The 27,053-nt window shown below is 38.5% G+C and overlaps 1 protein-coding gene across 2 annotated transcripts in view; it reads left to right on the top strand.

Annotated features, from left to right (window-relative positions):
* NYAP2 (neuronal tyrosine-phosphorylated phosphoinositide-3-kinase adaptor 2) overlaps positions 1–27,053 on the top strand; it is a 133,603-nt gene that overhangs the window by 12,486 nt on the left and 94,064 nt on the right. The gene's annotated exons all lie outside the window — the stretch shown is intronic.

Genomic DNA, 27,053 nt, shown 5'->3' on the forward strand with positions numbered 1-27,053 from the left:
GGAGGAAGCTTAACTGTGGAACTATTTGTTTTCCTTATATTGCTACTGGGTATGTTACATACTAATTTCATCCTAGATTAAATTATGGCTGTGATACCACCTTTACAGTGGGCATGATTCATGAGGTGTGATAGAGACTAATTTCAGTATGACTTAAAAACCTTTTTCTCATGTAAATATCATAGAGTATATTTTGAACTTGGGCTAACATAGAAAGAGTAACACTGACAGTTGTGGGTTTTTTTCATGAAGAGTACAGAAAATGGTTGTGCAGTCCGTGACCTCCAAATGTATTTTTGTTGCATTTACAAGTAAACAGATGTGATGATATAGCCAACAAATCCTCCCTTCCAAATGCTCGCATCCATATGGCTGCCTACATTATTGCCATACAAAATAAACAACAGACACAATGCAAACTATATTATATTGCTGTTGCTGTTATTCTGAGAAGCTTTATTTTAGGACAGCCATAAAACAAATGTCTTTTTAAAGTTAGCATAGGGACTGATAGCCTGCCTGGTAATTCCAAATACCAAGGAAATAAAGCAGAAATCATCAGTTTGGTATTTAAATCTTGATATTTTCAATAACTCTCCCATGATTTTAGGGCTTCTGCCTACAACTTTTACTGTTTTTTTGGGGAAGTTATATGATGATCTCTCCATCATTCCACAAATTGCACAGAAGTATGCTGGTCTACCATGCAAGAGGATGCTTTTTTTCCTGTGGATTCACTTGCTGTATTTAAAAGCATAACTGGCAGTGTGGGGTCATAGAGAGTCCAGAGGACTCCTAAATTGGTTTCAGACCCTTTTCCTTCCAAAAATCCAGTCTAAGAGGTTTCATGTGATTTTTAGTCACTGACTGTCTGACCACCTGTGTAAAAGAGTGTACTTGGCCTTGCTCTGTTTCCATTTGGATGTGTGTTTGTATATAACCTACAGGCTGGTGCCTCCTCAGCAGATGGAGTGGCTCTGGAGGAGGTGGGTTGTACTGCTGGCAGACAGCCCTTGACATACCATTGCTGAAAGATGTTGGGGAGTGTAAGGATCTTAATGTCCAGTTTTAAGTAATGTTTTCCCATTCCACTTTTATTTCTACGTCTCTTTATTTCTCTTACTATAGGATGTGGGGTTGTAATTTGAACCTGGTAGTTAAAATCATCCAGCACTTCCTCTCACCAAAAAGCCCCCCATAGCAAGACAGATGTGGGTAGAGCTGTGGGGAAGCAGATTGTTTGCCCCTAGGGCAACCCTCTAGGTTTCTGGTGGTGCTGCTATTTCGAGTCAAAGCTTTGCATTTGCTTGGAAAAAGTCTTGAAGTATATTAAGAAATTGCACAGAGTAGTGCAGAAATAAATAAAAGCTATTACTGTGAACACTGGATTAAAAAAAACAACAAGGAATACTGTTTTGAAGCATACCCAGATAGTCTTTATAACTAATCTAGGTGGAACTTCATTAATGAAGAAATACATTTAGTAAAACAGGACAATTAGTATGCATTGATCTGTTCTGCTTCAAGGCTTCCAGTTATCAAAAAGTGTACTCCATACTGAAGATCAGTGACACCTGGCAAGTGTTGTAATTATCTGTGACCTGAATTATAAACCCATGTTACAACCTGAAGGACAGATACTTGTGCAGAAGACATGCAGAAAGTGGTCTCATGACCTGTAAGGAGCAAAATTGCAGCTAGCTCTGCTCTCAGACCTGCACACATGCAGGTGCAGCCAGATGCAATTTGGCAATTTTGCCAAAACTGTAATAAACACTGGGAACATGCAACACTGGTCTGAGAACCCAGCAGAACTGAAGGGCTGTGCTGGTATTAGAATAATATGAGTGAATCTTTCTGTGCCTTTAGGAAAATCCATTGTTTAACAATACCTGTTCATAAAATTGAAGAAAAACAAGTCTGAGCTCAGAGCATTGCACTTTCCAGGGCCATAAATCACAGCTGTATTTTGCTGTTGTTAATAACAAAGGTTACTTCATGCCCCACCCAGCTGGCAAGCATTTGTTCCCTTTGCATGTTCTTCTCAGCACCCTTCTGACAGGCTACATGTTCTTTAGTTTATTTATTTTCCTCCACAGGAAAGCACAAACATAACACAGAGCTCAATAATTTAATTGGGTTATTTATTTTCTTAGCCTGAAGAGTCTGCTCTTGGCTAAGAGCAGAGAATGTCCGTACAGACCACCCCTGTGGCAGAAGCACGTGGTGATGGGCATCTTGTTGCTGAGTTATGCTAGATCAGTGGCTAAAATCTGTGTGAAAATGGAATGTGCGTGTGCGCTGATTAGATTTTTATGTGATTGGATTAAAATGGGAGTAAGGAGAAGAAATGGATTGCAGAGACAATACTAGTTAAAGGTTTTATAGTTAATTTGAGACTCCTTTTATTTTTCCTTCTGGCTTTCCACTCTAATTTGACTTGTGATTTTAAGTGAAGTCAGTTAAAAACTACAAAAAAAAACCCAAAGCAACCAACCAAAAAACCCCCAAGTATGTGGAGTGTGTCCTCAGCCCTCAGGAGAGCCCTGCTCAGCTGGGTGTCAGCAGTGCTGGGGGCAAAGGCTGCAGGGCCCCGTGCGAGCTGCCAGGCGCCTGCCAATGAGCTATGTGAGCTGCTTTGGTCCCAGAAAGGCAGTCGTAAGTGGAATTAGTTTTATTTTATTTTTTTATTGCACAGTACCCAAGGACCCCAAATGGAAATTAGATGACTCTGAAACACCAACCCAGTGCACACAAACAGCGCAAAGCTCACCGTGTATTCTGAAATTGTACCCAACAGGTGACTAAAGGGATAGCTGAAGAGTTAGGGGACTGCTCGTTTTCTTCACTATATTAGTACAGCAAAGAACAAACTGAAGTGTATCCCCAGTGGTTGTGATGTATTACATCCAGCAGTACTCTTGGAAAGCTGGAGAGAAACAAACACTTCCAATAGACTCCAGCAGATGCTTCTGGAACATGTCAAGATTGAGAGAGCCATGACCAGCTAAAAACCACAGAAATATTCCTGCCAACAAGCATCTTATTTGACCAAATCTTAACATTCTAAAAGATAAAAATGAGAGTAACTGTGGGGTTTATCATAAACTAACAAGATTTACCTGAATTTAAGCCATTTTCCTTTGGGTGGATTAAACAGGGAGTACCTCACCGGCAGATCCTCTGCTAGCTGAGGGCACTTTAGTTATTAACTTGAGATCACATGTTAGGAACCATTAAGCGAATTGCTTTGTACAGCCTTTCCCTGAATGCTAGGGCAAATGCAGTATTTCATAGCCTTAGTTAATTTCATGCTGTAATTTAATTTTAGAAACATACTTTTAATTGAATCTTTAAAGACAAAAGGAAACTGCTGAGTCCTTCAGTATTGCAAAAGAGATTGTTTGAAAATGTAGCTCATCTAGAGAATAATCTTCTATAATTAAATGTAAAGTTTGTTTTCTTCTCTGCATGCAGCTATGGAGAAGCAAATTCCTGCTGTCTGAGTAGAAAGCTCAAGGCTGAAAGGTGTTGGGGAATGTGCAGTTATTTATCTTACAATCAACTTTGGAACTCTGACATGAGACAATCCTGCAGCACTCCACAATGTGCACATGTGAATAAGTAAACAAAGAAAGGCTAATGAAAAAATTAGTCTGCTAACAATGAAATTACATTAGTTGGAGCTCTGATTAGTGATCTCATTTTTCTAATTTTTGGTAATGAGTTGAACTTGAGAGAGGTGTCAGCAATTTTGTAATAAAACCATGTAACACGACAAAATCAGCTAATTGCATCTTGAAACTGCATCTGAGATCTTAGTGGTCAGACTTGGATATTAATCTTCCATAAGCAGAGAGATTCAAGGTAGTTGCAGTAAAAATTAATATAATCTGTTGCACAATTTTGTTATGGGAGAAACATCCTGGTTGGATCAGTAGTGATGCCTGTCTTCAGTTTTATGAACATCCGATTAAAGATGACAGCAATGTTAAATGAAGCCCATCTGAATGGAGAAGAAATTCTGGAGCAGCACTTGGTGTTTTAGTATTCTGACTTCCTTAAATCAGCAAGTGATTTGCAACAATGATTTTCCTTTTTATTGCTATTGGAGAAAAACTGATGATACACAATGGAAGTGAGATGTGCGTGGGAATGTGAAGAAGGTAAGTGAAGTAAGAAGTATAAGGTTAAAAAAGATCTAAAATTAAACCATGAAGCCCCACCACAGTGTCTTCTAATAAAGGGAAAGAACAAAATTAGCAACTTGTTCTTTATGTGCTGGGAGAGCTCTGCACTTTTAGATGTCCAGACTTGGTAGTGATTATAGATGTGAATGGTGGGGTAGGTTGAGACCAGCTCTATGTAAGTGATGAAAGAATTTGGAAGCTGGTGTAGGGGCAGGGGAAATCCATCTGGCTTTAACTCAAATTTAGTTTTTATTTAGTTTTCTTGCAGGAAGGAAACACAGAGAGGGTCAATTATATTTTCAATACAGGTTATCACTTTCCAAACACTTCTATGAAAGTATGAAGACAAAGGGCTAAATTCTACTAAAAATGCTGATTGTGTTGAGGTCTGCCTGCTTTTACAGAATTGTGCAGAGGCTTGGGAATTCACCCTGTGGTTAAGCACTTCTAATATTTTGCTTGAAGGCTGTTCTGTAGTATCAGTAATTATTTCAGGTCTTGGCTATCTTTTCTCTTGAAGCAGTAGAAAACATGAAAGTCACCTGAACATGGTCAAAGTATATCAAAGGTCCTTGGGCTTTTCGTGGTAGGTCCTGGCACCATAATGAGGTCCATGTGAGTGCAGCAATGGTGTGTTTTGCTGGACCTGACCTCAGTCTGGTAGAACAGTCCTTTACAGCAACAGAATAATCTCTATAAACCTTGCTTTGGGTTGCAAGTTGTTCCAGCAATATCCCATCACAAAGTTAGGAACCCCAGCCTGTACCATGCAGGTCTTCATCAGGCTGTTGTATTAGCAAGCTCCTTAATTTTGGTACCAGATGTTAAATGTTAAAGCTCTAATGTGTTTCCTACCTCAGTGTCAGGAATATCTTTCATAGGAATATTGCATGTTGACTGTCAGCCTGTGGATTGCCATGTTTAAAAAGCAGTAACTGGATTTTAGAGTTGTTTTTCTCCCATTCCTCTTTCTACCAGTTTTATCTGTGTTTTGAGGGCTGAAGCAGAAATAAAATTTTCTGTGTATTTAAGTGGAAAAGTATACTGAAATTAATGTACAGCAACATATGCCAAGTATACAGCTGCTTTCAAAGACATAACATAGCATTTGTGATACACACCTATTTTGTTAAGATTTAAAGTTTTTAATCAGCATATCACAAATACCATTTAGTAGGTCATTTAAATTGTTTCAGCTTTATACCCAAATTGTTTGGCTAAGCAAAGTCCAGCATTTTTTTCCTAGAAGATCATATTCCTGCATTGTTAATCTGAATTCTGCTGTGTCTGTGATGAAAGCAGATCAAGAACCTTATATGTACTTGCCATGGCAACCCTTGTATCACATGACACACATGCTAGTTCAGCCTAAGAGCTTCATGGCTTACTAAGCAGGCAGGCGCAGACCCAGACACACACCATTTTGCCATGTGACTGCTCTAGTGCTGGCAGCTTTTTGAAAGGGAAACTGTATTTGAGCATCCTAGTGTTTCCATGGGCATCTTTGTGCCCCAGCTCCTTCCCCTCCTTTTAAATTGTGTTGAATTTTTTTTTAAATGAAGGTTGACAATACTCTGCTTAGAGACATTTTAAGTTGTTTGTCTTTCATTGGAAAAAATCTGTGTGCTAAGATAAAATAGTGGGGGGTTTCTTTTTTTTTTTTTTTAATTAGAAATTAAGGGCTCTTTGCAGTTCAGTGAACAACATGCTGCTTTTTTTGGACACATTTTCCACTGTCACCTCCTGTGGGCTAGATTTCAGGAGAGTAAATGAAGATAGAGCAAAAAAACCCTGGTCTATTCCAGTATTGACAAAGAATTCCCAAAACTTTTGCTTGGAAACACCTTTGCTCCCTGCTGCTTAACACGCTTCATCTTAGGCCTGATGGTGATGATGATGATGACAATGATCTCTGATCCCTCACCTAGTAAAATGTCACCTGATATGAATTTATCCTAATTCTTCTTAAGAGAAATTGTGTGGCACTTGATTAGCAAATGAAGGGAATGAGTGGTGGTGGGCAAAAAGAAGTGAAGAAGTGGGGCTGGAGTTAAGCATCTATGTCTGTCTGCACTTTAGTGTCCCCAAAGGAAAGGAAGGACAGCAGAGATGGAGTCTTGCCCCCATTCCAGAGGGCAGGTGCAGCATAAGCTGCTGCTGGTGTCACCTCAGCTGCCCGCTGGCTCTGTTTTCAAGGAGGAACACACTTGTATACTCAGAGAGGAGCTGTTGGAAAACTGATTCTTTACCAAACCAGCACACAACAGAAAGGAATTTGTCTCCTATTCAGTTTGACTTTTCTCTATCCAATACCTGACTGAAGTGACATGTTTTTTCTTTCTCATCTAATTGGAATCTGACATTGTTGTGGCAAGCAAGTCATTTGGGCCCAGATACATCACCAGGTACCTGACCAAAATGGAGATCAACACTCTGCACAGTAGCAAAACATTGTGAAAAGACTGTTAGCCTTAATTAGTAATTGTTGCCCCTATCCCCCCAAAAAACCCAAAACATACAAACTTATTTAGTCTACTATGTCTGCGGTGCAGATGCAATTTCTCAAGAGTTATAGAGAGGTCAACTCTCAAGTTCATGTGATGAAATCAATAGTTTCTGTGATTTCTGTTGTTGCTTTTGGACTTAAGGAAAATCTCTTTTCAATTTCTGGTTCCAGACTGTCAGATTTTCATTTCCATTTCCCAAGTAATCTGTCAAGGTGCAAATTTTTAGAGCTATTCAGTGAGAGACTGCTGGTTCCTTGTGTTCTGATTCATGTGAGTTTATTGGTTGGTTACTGTTTTGAAGATGATTGATTATAAGGGAGTGATAACCTGCTTTGGGAATTGAGAGAAATACCTATGCATAAACTGACCATTAAACAGAGAAGCAGTGTTATCTTTAATAGGCACACAGATAAGAAAGGTGCTTTCTCCTGAAGAGTGTTTCCATGCATCTCTGAGTGATTGTGCAAGGGTTCTAATGCAAAATCAGTGTTTGATGTTTTAAGATGATGTGTAATGAAAAGTCTTTTGGCAGTATAAGGTATTTTAGGTTATTGTATTTTATTACAGTAGTGATTTTCCATCACCTTTAACTACTTTGTTATTAATACCTGGTGTGGTATTACTAGGAGGAAGGAGAACTTAGAGGTAATTTCTTTCCTAGGAAGGCTCTGAACAAAGGCCCTGTCCACACTACTGAAATGTAGTGAAAATTTTTACAGCTACTCATAAGTTTCCTACCACTGCTTAGTCCTAGGTCTGCAGAAGCAAAGTAGTGGCACCAATATTTCCCCTTTTGTGGGCAGGGAAAGAACTGGCTCTTCAGAATTCCTTCATGTGCACAAGTGGGACTGCATTGTCAAAAGAGATTACCAAAATCAAATCTTTTCTGAAATACTGGCCCAAGCCTCTCTTCTGTTCTAGAATTTAAAACTTTATTTCTTCAGTTAAATAAATGGGAGTTTCACTATCTGAAGGTTTATGTTTTCTATATTGTGTTTGTTTGCAGTTACAGCAGTGGAAAAGGCTATTTAAGCTCATGACAAAATATTTTGACTAGCCTCTTTCTACTTACTAATTTATTTGTCCTCTGTGTATGTTTATTGTGATTTGTCTTTCCAAGAGATTTTAAACAAGATGGGAGCTCTTACTAGCTGATCTTTGCTGTCATTTAATGATGGGTTGATCCAGGAGTTTCTGTAAAAAAGGGGTTTGTCAGACTGGGTCTAAAATTTGTGGAAATAATGTCATTCCCAGAATACATCAGAAAAGAAAGCCCAATAACTTCATTGCAAGATAGTTAAGGTTGCTAAGAGACAGAATGTAATTATATGCCAATTTGTTTACCCTTCCCCAACACTTAGAAGGGCAAGAGCTGTGGACTGCCCTGAATTCTAAGCTATGCGCAAAATAAGCCAAATGCATTTGGTTGTCAAATGCAGTTTTAAGAAGGGCATTTGAAAATGACAGAAGATCTACAAGCTTGACCTGTAGGATTTTTTCTAAATGTATAATATCAGTCATTTTTATATCCCTTTCGCTCCTGAAATCTACAGACATTGCATGTATTTTAACTACAGGAAATATGAAAAAAATGAAATATATAGAAACACAATCTTTTTCTAGTAAAAGGCTTAGAGCTACCCTTTCTTGAAAGAGATTCTTACTTAACAGTAACAGTGTTCATTTTTCCTGTATTATGATTACATTATTGATGTCTGCTGATGTTAATTTAAGGTTGACCAGCATCAGTCATTGACTCATTTTACATTTCTCTTTCTATAGGTTTTGTGTTGTGCTTGTGTTTTGAGATAAGTACTGCAATTAATTTTTGGTGCTTACTAAGTTTGTGCCACAATGAAGTTCACGTTTCTCTGTTATTGTGGTTATTATCTAGCCAGTATAAGATTTATGTCATCCTAAACTATTCATTTTCTTGGTTTTAAGGGCATGCATCTGGTAAATTAAGAACAGGCAGTAAAAAGAGAGAAGCAGAGGATTCTCAGAATAGTAACATGTTCCATTGCTTTTTCTTTAATAGAAGTAAAAAATCCTTTTTGGCTACTGTGAAACATTCTCTGTAAAACTGAAGAACCTACCACAATATGAATAAGCACTTCTGACTAGCCTAACAGTAAGCTCAAATCTGAATGAGCGTTCAGTCAGGAGCTCTGACATTGTAGAGCTAAAGTATGTCTGTACAGATGAGTCTCTACATTTTCACCAAACGTTACCATAGCCAAACAGCAGGTCACTTCTCCAGAAAAATCAGCCTTTACCTTCACGCTTTACCTGCCAAGTCTTTGCCTTTTTTTTTTTTTTTCCCCCAGATGCAGGTGACACCTCACTTACTGCTTCTTCAGGGAAGCAGACCAGAGTTTTAAGATATTACCAGTCCCTTTATGTTACTCTAGCTCATTCTCTGGCCTTTGTGGTTCAGTTCTAATGAAATGCATCTTCTGAAAACTGCATCAGAAACAACAGAGCTGCAGGCACATTAGCCAGTTAACATTTTTTTAACTTCCACTGGTAGCAGTCCAGCAGTGGAAGTCAGCATTGCGTAGCCAAAGGATTAAGTCCCAGTTGTCCTATTAAAAATGACACCTGCTAACTGCTCTGGAAAGCTGTCTCCTGGGCCTCAGGAGCACAGCAAAGGCTTTCTGGTGGTTACTTGTTTTCTCTTTGGGGTCCCAAAGATCCACTGTTGGCTTCCGTGTGTAGCACAGACAAAACGGCATGCTGCCTTAAGAAAAGGAGTTGAGTCTTTGCCACTGAAGGGCAGAGGGCAAAGCTTTGTCACTGGGTGATCTATTTGGTTGCAACACTACCACCCGTGTGCTTTGCCTGGATGCAGAAAGGCCTAGGAGTAAGGAGATGCCATTCCATGAAGGGGTTTGCTGCAGCTTTCTTTATGTAGATGATTTTTTCCTACTCCACACTAAAATGTAGTCAAAATAATATTCCTTTACACATATACACATTTCAACATCTACTGCATAATTGTCAATATGAGATAATAAAATCTGAAACTTTTCCCTCTCTTTGAACAGCAGCCTGAGTCTCCAACCGTTTTTTGTCTTTTTAATTTTTCAGAATAGCTTTGGGTTGTTCTTTCAAAGCAAATGAAATGCAGTGATAAAAAGCAGAAAGGGATGTTGTTTTCACCTTTTTTTTGCCCCTTCCAAATGAGGGGGAGATAAAACTTTTTTCAGTCTTTTTCTTTAATGGCAAGGTCATTAGAACTGTATATTTATTGTAGACCTCATTATAAAGTCCTTTGTAAAAGACTGGTATAAACACTCCAGTGACACTGTTGATGTTCTAAATAAGGTGATGCTATGTGTACCTTGCTGTTTCTTTGGCACACAGCTCTTCTTATGCTATTTCCAGTTTTGATGTCTGTCATCATCACCTCTCCACCCTCATCTTGCAATATGGAGATAACATAAATAAAATCTGAAAAAGGAACTAAATGTCTTTGATACTGAAATTGTTGGAATGAGTGATGCAAAAAGGTCTTTCCCTTTCATGTTTTCTGTTTCCAGATGTTGGTGATAATCCTGCCTTTTATAATTTTGAGAACCAGCCATTTTACTTGATACTTACTTGCAAAAGAGACCTTACAGCTTCTTATGGAATTCATGCCTATTCATGTTTTTTATTAAAGAAATGTAAATAATTTTCCATGGGTTTTATCAGTTAGTTTAGATATAAGTGTTAACTAGAGTAGTCTAATTCCTGAGATAATGCATCATTTAAGTGGTGTTTTCTTCCAGCGTGTCCCCTAGTGTAGTACACAGTCATGCTAAATCTCCTACTGTAAGGTCAATTTCTTGTTTAAATACCATATAGTACAGCTTCTGCATTGGTTAGAACAATCAATATTTTGCCATTACTTTTTTTCATAACTAAAAAAAACTTTTATCCTTCCATATGTTTGCATATGCCATAGTATTTTGCATTAAGACAATCAAATGCTTTTGGTTCGAAAAGCTGTCTGTATACCTGATGGCCTTTAATATGCTGGACTCTTTTGGTAATTAGTTGTATTTGTTTGGTTTCACAAACTTGCAATAACCAGCATTTAACACTTCTATGGTTTGTGGTCAAATTCTGCATGATCTGCAACAGTGCTTTCCTGATCTCAAGCCTTCGTGCTCAGTGTCTGACAGTTGTTGTTCTGAGTATATAAAGTTTTACTGGGCAGAGCAACCACCAGCTGCCCAGTATTTGGATTACTGCTTATGCAGTAGCTGGTTTGTATATAGATATTGTTATGGTGCCTCCTGCTCCCTAAGACAGAGAGGAGGGAGGCCAGGGGTCTGCAGAAGGCTGGGAGGCAGCCTTATGGAGAGCTGGCTTAGATGGCAAGCTCTGCAGCTCAATGCTTCTGGAACAGCTGCAGGTCCCAGTTGAGCATGAACTCAGGACACAAGGTAGAGCTGTTCTTCTAATGAATTCATGGCCTTGGCTTTTACAGTAACAATAGTATTTCCCAAATGTAATCAGATATCTTAGCGAAGGTGATTGTTTCCCGGTGCTGTGATACAACAAGGACACAGTATTTTAGTTCTTCAAAACTAATATTGTTTCAAACACTAGTTATAGTGTCTGAATTAGTCCAATGACATTATAAGCCATAAGCAGAGCCAAATACTGGAGCAGGAAACTGCAGGTGAAGGCAATTAAGAAATTATATCTTGAACAAAGTAGCAGATTCCTTGGATTGAGCTCTGCTTCTCTACCACAGCCCCTGCTGAAGACAATGACAGGAAGCATCCCAATTAACATACCCACCTTGCTTCACTCACAGGCCTTAAAGCCCAGATTTACCAGCAACATGACTGAATTGTTATTGGTGGCAAGACCAGACCTCTGCCCAAGTTAGTGTCTGGAGACCATTTGGTTTCCTCCTGTTGATGGAGGAGGAAAGATCAGGTTAGTGGTAAGTGATATATGCCTGTATGTTGCAGTGCAGGCATAAGGTCATGAAGGCTGGACTAATTTTTCTCTTCCTCTATTAGTTTCTTGTTTGTTTGAAAAATTATCTTCACTAGAAACCTCTGTCAGCCTATCTGCTGCATGTTTTTTAGGCCTGAAAAGTGGATAAGGCCCATGGGTATTCTTGTCAAGTATGGCTGAATATTGCATAATGTTGCTTTTTCAGATATTTTTTTTTCCACACCCCCTGCTTCTTACACTGTTCATCTGTTCTCCTGATCTGAACAGCACAGTAAGAGTGTGCTGGTAGTTAGGAGCTGCAGCCTTGAGAGCTGCAGGTTAGGATCACCACAACTTCCCTTCTCACCAAACAGAGCTCAAGAATGGCGAGAAAAGGGGTGGTTTTGCAAGGCAAAGAGTAATATAGAAGAAATCATACAAAAGTAAAAATATTTCAGGTGTTTTGAGGTTCTTGTGGTCTAATGTCACTGAATGTAGCAAATAATAACCCAGCATCTATTGTCTTTCTGTGCTTTTTCACTATACAGATCATTAGTTAATTAAGTGTGCCACGAGAAATTTTTCTCAACTTGACAGTCACGTTTTCCTCCTGCAAAAGAACTGTAATCAATTGAAAAAGTGTTACAATGGCTTAAATTCTGTTCTGTAGGGAATTCTGTCTTCCAATTTTTTGGATACAGCCACCTGTATCTGTTTTCTCTGCAAGGTGGCACAGCTGTTTATCTGCCAGACCACTGATGCTTGTTCTGTGGGTTTGGTGTAGCTCCTATACTTGTGACAGCAGGGCTTTGTGACCATAGCAGGCTTTTAGTGACATGCTAAGGGGCAATTGAGCAACATTTCTTAGATTAATCCAATACAAAAGTCTAGAGGCAGAAAAAGGCAGCCTGAGTTAGTGTACACCTGATAGACTAAGATCATGAGAAAGCCAACAGTGGCTGATCTATGTTTATTGCAATGTGCTTTATGAACCATCAGTGATTCAAGGTGCGACTTGTTCTGTAGTACTTGTTATTAGCCTTGTGGAAGAAACTCCACCACCTGAGCTAGTGAAGCAGAAATAGGAGAAAAAAGAGAGCCAGCAGAGGAAGGGAAATTCTCAGCTGTTTTCTGTCAAAACAAAAGGAACAGAGTGGTCAGCTATAATTAAGTGCTGTTGGCAGTTAACAGGTCTGCAACCCAGCCCTTCTATTTCTTGGTTTGGGAACTGGAAGTCCTTTCTTTCGTGTTCTCTGTAGTATATGGAAACATTTAACCAGCTTTCAACAAAGAAGAGAAGGTAAGGTCTCTACAAAATGACCACAGAAAAGTAACATAAAACAAGGTGTATTCCTGCAATATAATCTTTCTCTAGCAAACTGTTATATAACTAGGCTATGCACTGAAGGTCGCCTTTTAACTTCATTGGAAGAGCAAATTGAATTTTGTTTCACTTAAAACATCTAATTTTCTATGCTTTGCCTTTTTTCTTACTTAAGTCCAAGACTATTAATATTACTATTATTATTTACACACTTGTCTATTTATTTTTCTTGGCTTTTGGTCATGTAGATTAAAGCAGGAGACCAAATGTACGCATGAAGAAAATGGAGGTGCTATTTTGCTGATGGCAGCCATTTCCTAGACAGGCTGCTTTTGAGCAATCCTAGTACTTTGAGACCTGCAGCCTGGACTGCAAAGTTTAGACTTAACCTGTAAAAGTAAACATGGCAAATATTTAATGCTTAGTTACTCTGTGAACTGGTTTTTGTGTTGATATCTTTGTATGTGTTGCGAACTCATGTTCCAAGGAGTGCAATATTTTACACAACAGTCACCCTTTGGCTTGTGAAGTTGGGTGTCTCCTGGCTTTGCAAACCACAGATGCATTCATGAGCAGATAATGCTCAGATTCAACCATTTTCAGGTTTTGTCTTGCACTATGTCCCAGCTTTTGGTTTAAAAGGATGAGGTAGCCTTAGGATAGCTTAAGTAAGTGGAACTTGATCAGAAGAGTGAGTAAGAAATGACAGATTGAGAAAGAAATATGCTGCCTGATATTTTTCTCTCCTTCTCCATGAAGTAAAAACATGAGTATTTTTTTTACTTTAAACTGAAAGAGAACTAAAAACTAAAAAGAGACTTCAGGTTGTTTGGTCCAAATTGTTTTTTTTTTCCCCTCTGGGGTGGTATCTTCAATTTGTGAGTTTTCAGTTTCTTCATTGTGGTTGAGACCAGAGAATATAAAGATACTTAATCTTGCTGGTTTACCACTCTATTTTTTAAAGCTTGGGATATTTATTAGAACCAGTCAAATACCAGCAGTAGTAATTTGGTGAATAATTTGTTTGACAAGCAGTGGCAGAGTTCCTTAGATGATTCATACTCTCCAACTGCCTCACCTAAAGCTTTGTAGTTGCTTTGCTTTCACTGCCATGTCCTTGTTTGTCTCTTTGCAATACTTTCTGTTGAAAATGATGCAAATCACTTTTCCCAGTATTTTTCATGTTTCTCTCTGTGTCTGCATGGGAAACAGTAAAAGATATCCTAATTTGAGCATTTTTGAGCCTGTGGTGGCTAAGGCTTTTATGGCATGCATTCAGACCCCATTCTGAGACCACTCACTTGAACATGCAAGGGGAAGTGAGATCCAGTTGTGCATTCTTTTGAACAAATGTCTCTTACAAGCTGATGAAGCACTCAGGAGCAAACTGAGCTTAATCTTAAAAGAATCCAGTTTTCTCCCACTGGAGTTGTAGAAGCACATTGCATAGATTATTAAAAATTTAGTTTTCAGCCTAAAACAAGTAGGTTTCTGGAGCAGAGTTCTCAGTCTCTGGCAGTCTCTCTCTCTTCCCTCCCCCTGCCCCCCATTTATTTATTTTTTTTTATTTATGAAGTACCTCAAAGCAACAGAAGGAGAGAGGTCTTCTCAACAAGGCCAAATCTGTGACCATTTTTCACAAGATGGAGTTTCCACAAGAGCTGTGCTGTGGTTCATGTAGGCTCTTTATGACTACTCATGAGGGAAACAATTAAGATTATTCTCTTTCTTGCAGAATGATGCACTTAATATGCTTTTTGTTGCCTTCTAATGTGAATGTGTGATGGGTCTGGGTTGTACTATACTCATACTGGAAAAAAAATCTGGATGGACAAAAAAGCTCACAATTTTGCAATTATATTGAAGGCTTGCATGTCTGATCTCCTCATTGCCTCAATTGAAGCATTACATGACTATGCTAATAATACATCCTGTTAAAAAAAACGTGTTAGAATACCTGTTGATTTGGGATGGTAGCTGTCAACGAGAAGAGAATGAAGCACTTCTTCAGAATGTTAAATTTGCTTCCACTTTAATTGTATTTGTCTAGATGAGAAGCCAGAAATAGATTCCCTTTATTCTTTAATAAAACCCTTTATATATTTATATGGATAGATATAACAATTGTTTATATTTTTTAATAATTAAAAAAAAATATTTTAATACCTTCTCCCACTTTTCCCAAACCCACAATTTGCCCTACAGTAATAAGGACTGACATAAGATCTAGTGTAGCTTCCTTTATTTACTTCCTGGAGTAGCATTTGGGATGAACTCATTCCTGAACTTGATTTGCAATTATTCATTGGGGAAATAGTACTTTTTCATCTTTGTATGGTTCATTTGTCAGTATCTTGTTGGATTTTGGCACTATTAGAGTAAGAATGCTGATGTAGGGGTCCTTATTCAGCTCCTATTCATTATTCATTTTTACTCCAAGTAAACAGCTCAGTCCTTGCTGTTTGTGATGAACCCTCACGCTGCTGCAGCTGTCAGACTGCAGTAAGCAAAACAAAAGGTCATGAGCACTCCAGGCCTTTTTGCAATGCTGCAGCAATCCCTCCTTACAACTGCCTGAGCAAGCAACAACTACAGTACAAGCAAGTTGCCTTTCTCATCTCAGCACTGCGTGATCATTAGTGGTTTTCCACTATGTGGAGTTGTTCCACCCCAAGGGAGGTGAAATCCCACCTGAGAAGTTTCTCCTTCTTAAGCTGATGCATATGCCAGCTGCTTCACATCTGCTTTCTTTGAAGGTGTGACAGGCTGTGAAGGAACAACCCAAGTGGCTGCTGACATCGCGTGCGATGGCTGGCAGGCTCTCTGCCTCCTGGTGTTCACTCAGCAAATCAAGAGCATTAAATTAAGGCAGTAGGCCCTGTGTGCCATTTGACAGTAATGGTGTGTTAAACCTGCTGCTGCCTGTATGTTAGAGGGATTACTCATAAAATCACAATGCTTTTTGAAAGGTTGCTCCCTGATTCACCCTCAGCCAAATTCTTCCTGGCTCTGGGGGAATGCTTGGGAAAAAAGGGCACTATGAGGAGTCCTATTCTGCCTTGTGATTGCTGTGAAAGGGCCAGAGATAAGCAGTGCCTGAGATCTGGAGGGATGCAGTGCCAGCACCTTCGGTGTGCCCCTGGCACCAAGGAGGAATTAGGCCAAGAGAAGCAGCTTGTCCTTCTGATGTTTATGAGCATGCTGGAGATCTTGCTTCTTACTGCAAGCTTTTTACAGCTTTCTGTAAACCATGGGTGCCATCAAAGAGAACAGGATAGCTAGACTTTGGGTCTGATCCAGCAGGACAGTTTCTGTGTACCAGTGCTGTCTACTATGTGGTAGGTTACACTGACTATACAGCAAAATTTCCAGAAATGAAGCTATGTTACAAACTACCAAGTTTGAATTAATTTCCTAAGCATTTAAAAATACTTCAAAATCAAATATTTTATAATTCTGGTCAAGTTCATTCACTTGCTGTGGTTGTTTTAGTGATTCTTTCTCTCCCAGACAACTCACTAAAAAATAATGACTCCTTTTAAAGGTGTTGTGATTGGCAGGACTAGTCCTAGTCTCCAAAGTATTCTGTGATAAGTAATTTCCACCCATATTCTCTTTGCAGATTTAGGATTAATAGGGTAGTGCCAAACTGTCACATTATGGACTTTAGTAATTAAAATATAGGATGGCATTAGTATTGGTTCTGGATAATTACTTGTATTTTGAGCAAAGTTTTGACAGATAATACTATGGAAGGTCTCAAATTTGGTTTAAAAAGCTCATCTCATGACATAGAAAGCAGAGATTAAATTTTTGCAGGTAGGGCTATTTGGAAACCAGTTGATACCATTTAATGTATGAAATGGTTGAGTGATTTGTGGAAGATAAGGTTATCTGACAAATTCAGCCCATATTTCACTTCATAAATAATTCATAAGCTGGTCGTGATTTCCACAATGCATTCATTATTCATAAGTGCTCACTGAATAATTTGTGCAAACAAATTTCAGCCTATAGAGTACCCATGAGTTGTTTTGTATGTTGCTCTTTGTATGTAATCATGGTGTTTTATTTTCTTATTGTATGCAACTTTTAAGTCAAAGGAAAGCAGATGACATTGAACGCAAAGGGAATACCTTTCCTGTATGAGACAAAAGTGTTGTGATTTTCACATGATAGCATTTGTGAGTCTGAAACTGCTAACATCTTCAAGCAAAAGCACACAAAGACACGTTCAGTTGGGTCTACTCTTTTTGAGAATGTTAAGTCCCAATTGATGTTGGCCAGCTCTGCATGGATTTTTCTCAAGAAATGTTTTTATGCCTAACTGGACCTCTTTTCCTTTTGTAAAAAATATTTTTTTCTTCAACAGAATTTTTGCATGCACTTCTTTGATGCTTTCATCTTCATGAAGACTTTGATTCACCTGTTTTATGGGGAAGTATAGAGTACTGGAGAAGGGGTGAGGAGTAAGAGATAGTGACATGGAGATAATAATAATAATAAAACAACAAACAACTCCTGGAACTTATACATGTTTGAAAAAAATCTCCCATAAGAGGGCTTGAACTGATGTAAAGAAATCCTCTGCTCTTTTAAGACAGACAAGAGGTTTAAGTGTTGGGAGTGTCCTGTTGGCCAGAGAAAGAAGGTTGGAGAGACTCTTGTTCGATGTCCCCTGCCATAAGCAACACTGCAGTGGGCAAAATATTACCCAAGGAGGGATTTGGAGGGAAGGGTTTTCTTCTGTCTCTGCCATGGTTACAAAACATGACCTTAAAGACATCAAACATGTTTTCCTTTACTTCTCCCCTAGTCAGACTATGAACTACTTACAGAAGGGACTATGTCTGGTGGTGGCTGTGCTGTACATAAGATGTGGCTTGTGAGAGATGCTGGAAACAGCAGCACTGGAGCATCCTGCCTACCAGTCCTTTCACTTAGCCTCTGTGGTAGTGGTGTGGTGTATCCCATGTGCCTCCTAAATAATGCTCCTTTATTTTTTTCTTGATCATCTTAAGCTGAAAGTTGCTGGCTCAGAGGCCATTGATAATTTTAGAAGTCTCAAACTGTTTTTCTTCCTTGATGTCTTGCCATCCTCATTTTTAATAACAAAAAACCTCTAAATGTAATGGAGGTACCATTCCTTAATTGAGGATTCTGAAACAGACTGAAGTTCAGAAGCTATTTAATTCCACTAGCCTGTAGCAAAACAACAGAGAACAAGTTTTCAGTTTTCTCTTTGTTAGAGAGGGTAGATAAGTCACGAAAAGAGTTTCTAAGCAGCTGTTGAGGTGTAGATTTTGAGGCAACAGATCCTTTTATCAGTAGTTTGTGTTAGCAAACTGCTATCCAAACTTTTTCAAAGTGATACTGAGCTGTTTTGTTGTGAGTGGAAGCAGAATATGGCATAAAACTGCTAGTTTAGTGTGTGTAGTGTCCCAGGTTTTTCGTTATTGGGGGCATCAGGTGTCTTGTGCACTAGACATCTGGAGTGATAAGCAAACCCCATCACTTGTGTATAGACACATAAGTAAAGGTGATAGAGTTTTGGAGTTACAAATATGCATCATTTTAATGAGAAAAACAGTCCTAATTATTCCTGTCTGGAAAGAAATAAATATCAAGGTTGTCTGATATTTGTACAACTGTACCATTCAGAAGCTCTAAGGATGATTAAAACCAGCTTTGTGCTAGAATTGCATTTCTGAAAGCCTGGATATTGAGTACAGCTCATGATAAAATCTGAGGCACTATTAGAGATTGCATTTGGATGCTAGGCTTAAATCAGAGAGCCAGGATATGGCCCAGAATTCCCAGGAGAGGTGTGATGTTAAGTTGCATTCCTCAGCCAGCATCTCTGTTTCTATGTAGTATTAGTAATGTTGAGAGGAAAGTCTGGAAAAATTGTTTGGGAGGTCAGGATGCCTCTGATGAAAGTTGGAGACTTTAAGCTAACAGGTCAATTTAAATTTGTGATCACAATAGCTACTTGGTGTCAGACACAACATGGTGATCTGTTACCATCTTTGCATCAGGCAACAGTTTTTGCAGGTCTGTTTAGAAAGAATTCCTTTGTTTACTCCTGCTGGTTCTTTGCTGGGAAAGAGTAGAAATGAGCATCCCTGTTGCCATCATTGGGTGTTAGCCCAGTTTTTGAACTAAAAACATATTTCATATGTGAGTTTAGGCACAGAACATTGGTGTTTGGCCTTCAGTCATAATTCCCTGAATCCAGACAGCTCTCAACAATTTGGGAAAATATAACTGAAGAACTAATTCTAGATTCAAATTTCACTGCCTATTAGAAGCTCTCATATGCTTTGCCAGTCTGCAAGCCACAGAAACAAAGCTGTTTTCTCCATTAGATGAAACCGGTTGTTCTGCTGGAGTGGGATTAGATAGTTATGAAAAATATTATGTGTAGAAGAAGGTAGGGACATAGCACACTTTGAGCAGTATGTTTACCAAGAAGGTACTTCTTTTATGCCTCTAAATAAAAGGGTTGTGTCAAAGAAGAGAAAGGCAGGTAGAACTTCTAAAGCAATTTTTCTGTCAAAACAAGCTTCCTAAAGCTGCACCATCACTGTAAAATGATGAATTATGTACCATCTTTTATGGTACTGGTTTTTTAAAACAAAAGAAGGAAATGTCTCTATTGAAGGACTCATCAGCTTTTACAAGCCCTCAGTTCACCTTCAATACTTCAATAAGTACTACTAATAATAATTTCAACTGAAGAGTTGCCATTATGCTGTATGTCCTTTCATTGGTCTCTAGGGAGTATTTTTAAGTACACAGAGATAAATGTAAGTGATGATAATCAAACCATGTGTGCCACATGGTACATAGAAATGATATACTCTTTAATAAAAAACTTTAAGTAATATTTTATTTAAAAGCATGTGTAAACATTTATCTTGTATCCAAGATTAAATAAATATCTGTGTCATGGAGAAGGCCAACAGTCTGTAAGCAGTAGGCGAAGATTACTTGATCACATCTGAAGACCTCAAAAAAAGGTATAACTTCCTATAGCCTTTCACATTGTACTCAAATGATCTTTTCCCTCTGCTTTACTGGGTACTAATCATCTGTGTAATTGAATTGGCAACACTCTAATTGCTTTGGTTATCAGTCCATATTTTTATTATACTCAGACATCCTTGTGTCTAGAAAATATTCGAGCTTTTAAACAGAGAAATTCACAGCTGGAGATTTTTGATTACTTGGTAAATAAGACAGTGGAGTTAATTTCATTTCTTCATGTTCTTGCTCTAGATTTGCTTTCTAAAGATTTATTTTAAAGTTTATAGTCTACCTATTGAGAACATACATTTCTAAAGGATTTCACTTGAAGGAAAAAATGCCATTGGTGTACTCTACCTTTCCTATTCAAGAAGTTACCCATGTAAAATGTATCCTTTTTTGTTTTGCCAGTTTTGATCAGTTCAAGACACTTGTGAAATTTTCCTCCCCCCTGACTGCTGCTAAATATTTCCACTGCTGATAAAGATAATCTATCTGTAGCTACCAGAGGGGTCTGTCTACTTACCCCAGACCAGAATATCCTCCTTAAAACAAGAACTTCCTCACGAAAGAATACTGGGTCCTAATTCTGGAAAGGGAAAAAAGAATCATTATGTGGCTAAAAATTAGATTCTAATTACGTGTAAGCTGAATAAAAGTAATAGTTAGTTAATTGATACCAACACAAAGAACTACAGAAAACACATGAGTGCTGGTCCCTGCTGTGTCCCCTTGATGGAAAGATTCTCAGCCACTCAGGCTCCAAATAATGCAAGCATTTTGGCTGCTGTTTGTTTAGTTTCTTGTGATCTATCTTTCTTTTCCTTACTTCTGACAACCTAGCTGTCAGGAAACTAACCTGCTATTTAATCTAATGATGTGTTTACATTTATTAATCAGTTTGAATATATATTTTCCTCAATGTGACATTCTTCCCCCTGGTCTCCTCCCCCAGATCTAAGCTGGCAGCATTCAAAGTGATGAGTATCTTTCTTCCTTTTTCACTCGAGAAAGTGGCACAGAAGTTAAAGCACTTCAAAGAGATTGTTATCTCTCCGTAGCTATTGTATAATTAAACAACAACCTTCGCATACCAGTGTAGATTCTCCTTGATCTTTAAGTATGAAAACAAAAAGAGGCATCTCCTATGTTTGTCTCATCTTAACAGATGAGCTTTAGCTTTTCACCTTTCTGCTGTAAACTGGCTTGGCTCTGTTGGAAAGAAGCTGAATTAGGGGAAAAAAATTGCCTGCTGCTATAAGAAACTACTAATATAAGCTCTCTACCAATTGATTAAATTGTATAGAGGTGTGATTAATGATAGCTTGTTCAAATGTGACCTTTTAAATATAGGACAGGATGTGTGAAAGATTCAATGTGGAGTTTTAAGGTATGGACAAGGGGCCACTTTGCTTGTCCCTTTGGCTCAGCATGTCTCAAATATGTTTTAGCTGCAGCAAATTGGGCAGAGCTAGATGAAATGAGAGCCACCTCTGACTTAAAACAGCTTTAGCATGCTATTTTTAGATTTAAATATTCCTGCTTCATGGTGGGAGATGCCAAAGTTAATCTGCTCCTGAAGATTCAGACTCCTAAAGTTTCCATATGGGGTCTGTTTAAGAAGAAAATAGATTTTTCTGTGTTGGTGTTTCAAAAAAAATGTAACTTTGGATTTTTAATTTAGCTGGAGGAAGCAAATTGCTATCCACGACCACATTTTGGTATGGTAGATAAATCCTTACTGAGCCAAATTTTCAAGCGTGCAAACTTGCATTGTGCCACCAGTTCTGATGAAGATACAGAATTTCTGCCATCAGCCAAGGAATTAGCTTCTCTGGAAGGGTAGGAGACAGGACAAGGTGACATGGCACCAGACACTCCTTATTTTCAGCTGTTTCTAAAAAAAAAAAAAGGCAAAGCTTGATCAAAGGCATTTAAAAATATCTTTGCTATCACTGTGAATGACAGTAGACTGACTGTATAGAACAGTATAAGTCAACTTACATGAGACAGGTGACAGCATTTTACTTGGTTTTAGACTCACTGCAATATGGTTTAATGAAAGAATCTTCTAAAAGCTAGTTTGTTTGAGCTCTTTCATTGTTATATGTAACTATGGTAAATATTAGTGTTTCTGATCTATGGTGGAGTGCTGAATGTGCAAATAGTTTTTCTTATAGTCTGGAACTCGATGTTACTGACCTGGCTGCAATCCCAGCTGGCTTTGTCAAGGGATCACAGGAATACAGACATCAGTAGTCCATTTGGAATTAAAACTTGCTCTGAGCTCTTGATTTCTTTGCTCTCCTTCAAGATTTCTAAATCTCAACACAAAGAACCTGTCCAAGCAAGTGTCTGAAGTATGGTTTCAGATTAGCTTTCTCTAAGGAAAATATTTGTCTTTAAATCTTTTCAGCTCTAATTAGGCCCATGTACCTATACTTCATGTCTGCGTGAGCTGTAATTGCTATAATTTGCACAGAGCAGCAAGTAAGGAGCTGCCACGGCTGCTTTGTAAAATGCAAGCAAGCAGAATCTGGCAGACTGGCCCAGTCACTCTTGCTGATTGACTGGTTCTTGTGAAAAAGGGTGCAGCTCTGCTGCATTTGGAGCCTGCTTCAGATAAACATGGCTTATTTTCAGAACTGGATATTGCACGTGTTTTCCTTCAGGGATTTGACTGCTTTGTGGCAGCACTGCCAGGGGAAAAGGGTGCTGCTGGCCAGGAGAAGGTGGGGGAAGAAGGGCTGTACTTGAGAACTGCAGTCACAGGACAGAGGTGCCTTTGCTTCTCTCCCAATTCATGATGTAGTTGTCAAAAGCAGAAGGCTAGGCAAGCAGATGAGGATAACAGCTACAGAAATAAGGAAGGGAGTGAGAAGTAGTCATAGCTGGCTAGGTAGAGGAGAGCCAATTCATTTCTTGGCTCTGCTCCCTCTGTGCTGCAGTCTGCCCTTCCTGCTGATGGAGCAGGTAGGTGTGGGTGTGATGGAGTTGTCTTATTCCCCTTCTCCCTGTGAGGCAGTAGGAGCTGCTTGCTCATATGCCCAGGGAGATGGATCTTAGCTTATTATGCTGTGGACCCAAGCACAAAGGAGAATGCTTCACTTCTTCTATTTGTAGCTTTGCTTGTTCTGGATGAATGGACTGAAATGATTCTCTCTGCAGAGAATGGTTATGTGGGAGGTGTGTGCATTTCTGTCTCCAAGAAATAGCTGCCTTGCTTCTGGAATTGTTCTTTTGGCCTGATTTTTCACCTTTCCCAGCTATCAGTGTAAGTCAAGACATAGTTTCAGAGATTGAATTATACTGCTGAAGTATCACTTGTGCTAAACTGGTGTGAAGTCAGTCTAGCTACTCATGTCAGCTCCCTGAGGGTAAAGAAGGAGCTGAATGCTTCCATCCAACAGAAACAGTCACTGCATGCAAATCCAGTGCCTTGTCTGAGGCTTCAGTAAGGATTTCACTGTCCTCAGGTGAGGTAATTAATCTATACTAGTGAACCAAAACCACAAGTCTATTGCATCAGCTTTTGTTTACCAGACTTCAAATGGAGTTTATTCACTGGGTTTATCACTGTCACTCATTATTAAAGGTCTAATGAATACTGTTGATAGTTAATTATTGTTTTAGAATTAATTTCTTATTTTCCACTCAATGAATTTTAGTTTTTTTAAACTAAAGACTTTAATCGACTGAGTTAACTTTTCCAATGTATATCAGTCCTACTCCTTCCCACACATGTATCCAGAAGGACCAAATGAAGTGGGATATGGTAAAAGGAAGCAGAATATCTAAGCTCAGGTCACAAAAATGGTAATAAGGTTTTACCAAAGTGGAAAATACCAAATGTCTTCACCAGTCTACTCCAGACTGTCTTGATCAACAGTAAATTAATCTTTATTTTCTCTAGAGTTAATTACTTTTTTAAAAATCCCTGTAAATTTAATTCATAGCACACTGGTTAAATTGCAAATAACTGAAACTGCTGAAGCTTTTCCTCTAATAAAATTGTAATTGGCCTTTTAAAGTAACTACACTAATAAATTCCCCTTCTCCTGCCTCCTTATACTTGACAAAGCAGAAACCTTTAGTTGCTTTAAGTCAGCATCATTCCTTTAGGCCTGTGAATTTTTTCTAGCCTAGAAACATCACCTCCAAGGTATTAGTGTATTAGGTATTGTTACTCTGAAGTCAATGTTTTGCCACTTAGAGGAGCAAAATAGGGCATTGAAATGATTTATGCTTATTGAGATACTTTATACAGTGATAGAAGTCTGGAGTAAAATAGAGTTCCATTTTGCAGTTGCTGCTAGTTAGATATTAAACTGATTTTATTAATATACTAAACAAATTATAGCTGTAATGCACCACTTCTCAGTACATCTTATGTACCTATGCATAGCCTGTTGCTGTAGTACCTCTTCACCTTCTAATCTATCAGTGGTTGTAAAATGGGGTAAAATGAGGCAAAAACCTAGAGTAATCCCATTTTAGTCCTGTGGCTTGAATCGCCAGAAGTACGTTTGAACTGCTTTGTCACCTGCTCTGGGAGTGGGTAAGAGCTTCCAAAGGGTGTGAATACTTCTATGAAAGTTGATAGGAATGATTGAGTCAGGCTACTCAGGCAGTGTGTGTGTGTGAAGAAGAGAGATGAGTGGAGGTCTTGCAAATTCTGAATGGCCTGTGACTTTAGGTATGTCCTCTACATTGTGGAAATCTTAGAGGGACTTTTCTGATGTTTTGTTTACTCCCTATGTCATTTCCAATAGCAGCCTTGCCTGGAGATAATTTCTTTCTTAAAATCACCTTGGATAGAGTAATTGGTTTGTGCATGAGAGTGCTTCATGTTTCTCTGCTTAATGCTGACAATATATTTTTAGGTTTTAGATGTGAAGTATTTCTCTGTGGTTAGTGTAATTCCAGTTCACTTCATATCCAGATTCTGCATTAAATATTGAGGATGGTACATGCAGCCTTTAAAGTTTTGCATGTGTTCAGAAGGTTTTATACATGACAATACACATTTCCAAGTGCAGTGATCCCATTTTCTTGGGTTCGTACCTGCTGATTCAGTACACCTTTGCATTCATACAGCAGGTATGTGATATTCTGGCAGCAATCTGCCCTGCACAGAAGTGTGACAGAAGCTCCAGGGTGGATCATGGTCCTGGAACTTAGCTCTGGTTTTGGGTGCTGGGTTGGGCACACACATATCTGTCTTACTGCAGAAGATGCGGGACAAGGCTCTCCCCTTACTGCTGGCAGCCCTGTCTCTGTAGTCCCTTTAAGGTCTAGAGAAAGGAAACCACCCAAGATGTCACTTAATGATACTGTTGTAGCCACAGTCTCCCAGCTGTACACAGAGAACAGTTGTTCCTGTTACAGACGTGGGAGTGTGTGTACACACCAGAAACTGGTCTTTACGTGTCAGATCGCAAGAAACTGGCTCCAATGACTAATGATCCTGAGTCTGCAGGGCAGCTTGCTGATTTCCTGTGAATAGCACTCAGTCTAGTCTCAACCTGTTAAAAGTGTATGACTATTAACTCTTTTCCCCCAAGTATTTCATTTTGACAGCACTATAAACAAAAGCACTTCTGTGCATCTTTCTTTGCTGAATTATTTATTTGAGTGTAGATATTAATCATTATTGCACAATACAGTGCGGTCAGGTCCTAGTACTAAAACATCTGTTCTAATTAGCTGGAAATAAAATTGTCAAAACCACTTGGTCCTAATTAGGATCTTTTAAATGTTGATACACTCTGGACTTGCTCTTCCTCCCAATGACTGTGTAAATCTGGAATACTTTCATTGACTTCAGTATGGTATTCCTGCAAATAAGATGAAAACTTTATAGCTTATTCTTATGGTTAGGATATGCTGCTAGATACATAAGAAAGCAGTTCAAACTTTAAATTGTTTAAGTAAATCAGTCCATATGTTTTCTGTTGTATATCTAAAGCATAGAAACTTCAGCACCCATGCAATTCAAGAAGTACAGGCCTGATAATACTCTGAAAAAAACCCTACATACTCTTATCTATTTCACATATGCATATGCACAGACAGTTAACTGATGCCTTTCTACATTAGCTGGAATTGTTTAATTCATATGTCTAAACTATTAGAGTTGATCTGCATGACAGTCAATACTGAGTCATACATGTTTACATTTATTCAGGTCCTCTGAGGTTTCCCCACATGGTTCATTTTACCACTGTCTCTTTCTCTTTGAAATTATCATTTTTTATAAGTGAAGCTCAGCTACCTCTTGATGTCATTTTCCCAGTCTCCATGTTCATCAAAATACTCAATCCTGTAATATTGCCTCAGCTTTGTACTTCTGTCCCAAGAACTTTCTAGAATAACATTTTGAGGATTGGGCCCAAAAGCTAGATTTAACCAGATGTGAAATGGGTTTGGAATTAGTATTTTACTCTGTCTCTTCACAATCAAGATAAAGTTTAGATTTGTATCTGGACCTCAATGAACTTTGAAATAGGTCACGTTTAGTGAACTTGTAGGATCTCATCCTTGATAAGGAGAAATGTTTGAATCCTGAGTTGTCGCTCACTGACTCTCGATCTGCCTGGGACCTCCAGAGACACTTCAGCAATTCCAGCTGTCCAGGCTTTTCTCTCTAAGGCCTGTGTCCTGTACTTTATAAAGAAAAGACAGGAAGAAAAATAGTGTATTTTCTGTTTTTCTGAAATTGAAGTGAACTTCAAAAAACATAACTGCATTTTGTTAAGAGTTAAACTCAAATGCAGTTATGCCAAAACAACATGGTTGCAAACTGTTTATTTTTGCAGCTATGTAAGTAGAAGCTAAAACAGAAGACTTTTTTTATAGCAAATAATTGACATGCTATTTTTCTCCTTTATAAATTGCATAAGGGGGCTTATGATATTATTACTATAGTTTAAAAAATATTATAGCTGTTTGGATAACTCTGTAGCTAGTTCTTGAGCTGTTAAATAGTGTATAAACAATTTATTTTCAGGGTTTTTAATTCAGAGCTCAGAGTTTATCACTAGCTGTTTTCCTAGGTTCATTACT

The sequence above is a fragment of the Apus apus genome, chromosome 8 (genome assembly GCF_020740795.1).
Source record: "Apus apus isolate bApuApu2 chromosome 8, bApuApu2.pri.cur, whole genome shotgun sequence".
Classification (NCBI taxonomy): Eukaryota; Metazoa; Chordata; class Aves; order Apodiformes; family Apodidae; genus Apus; species Apus apus.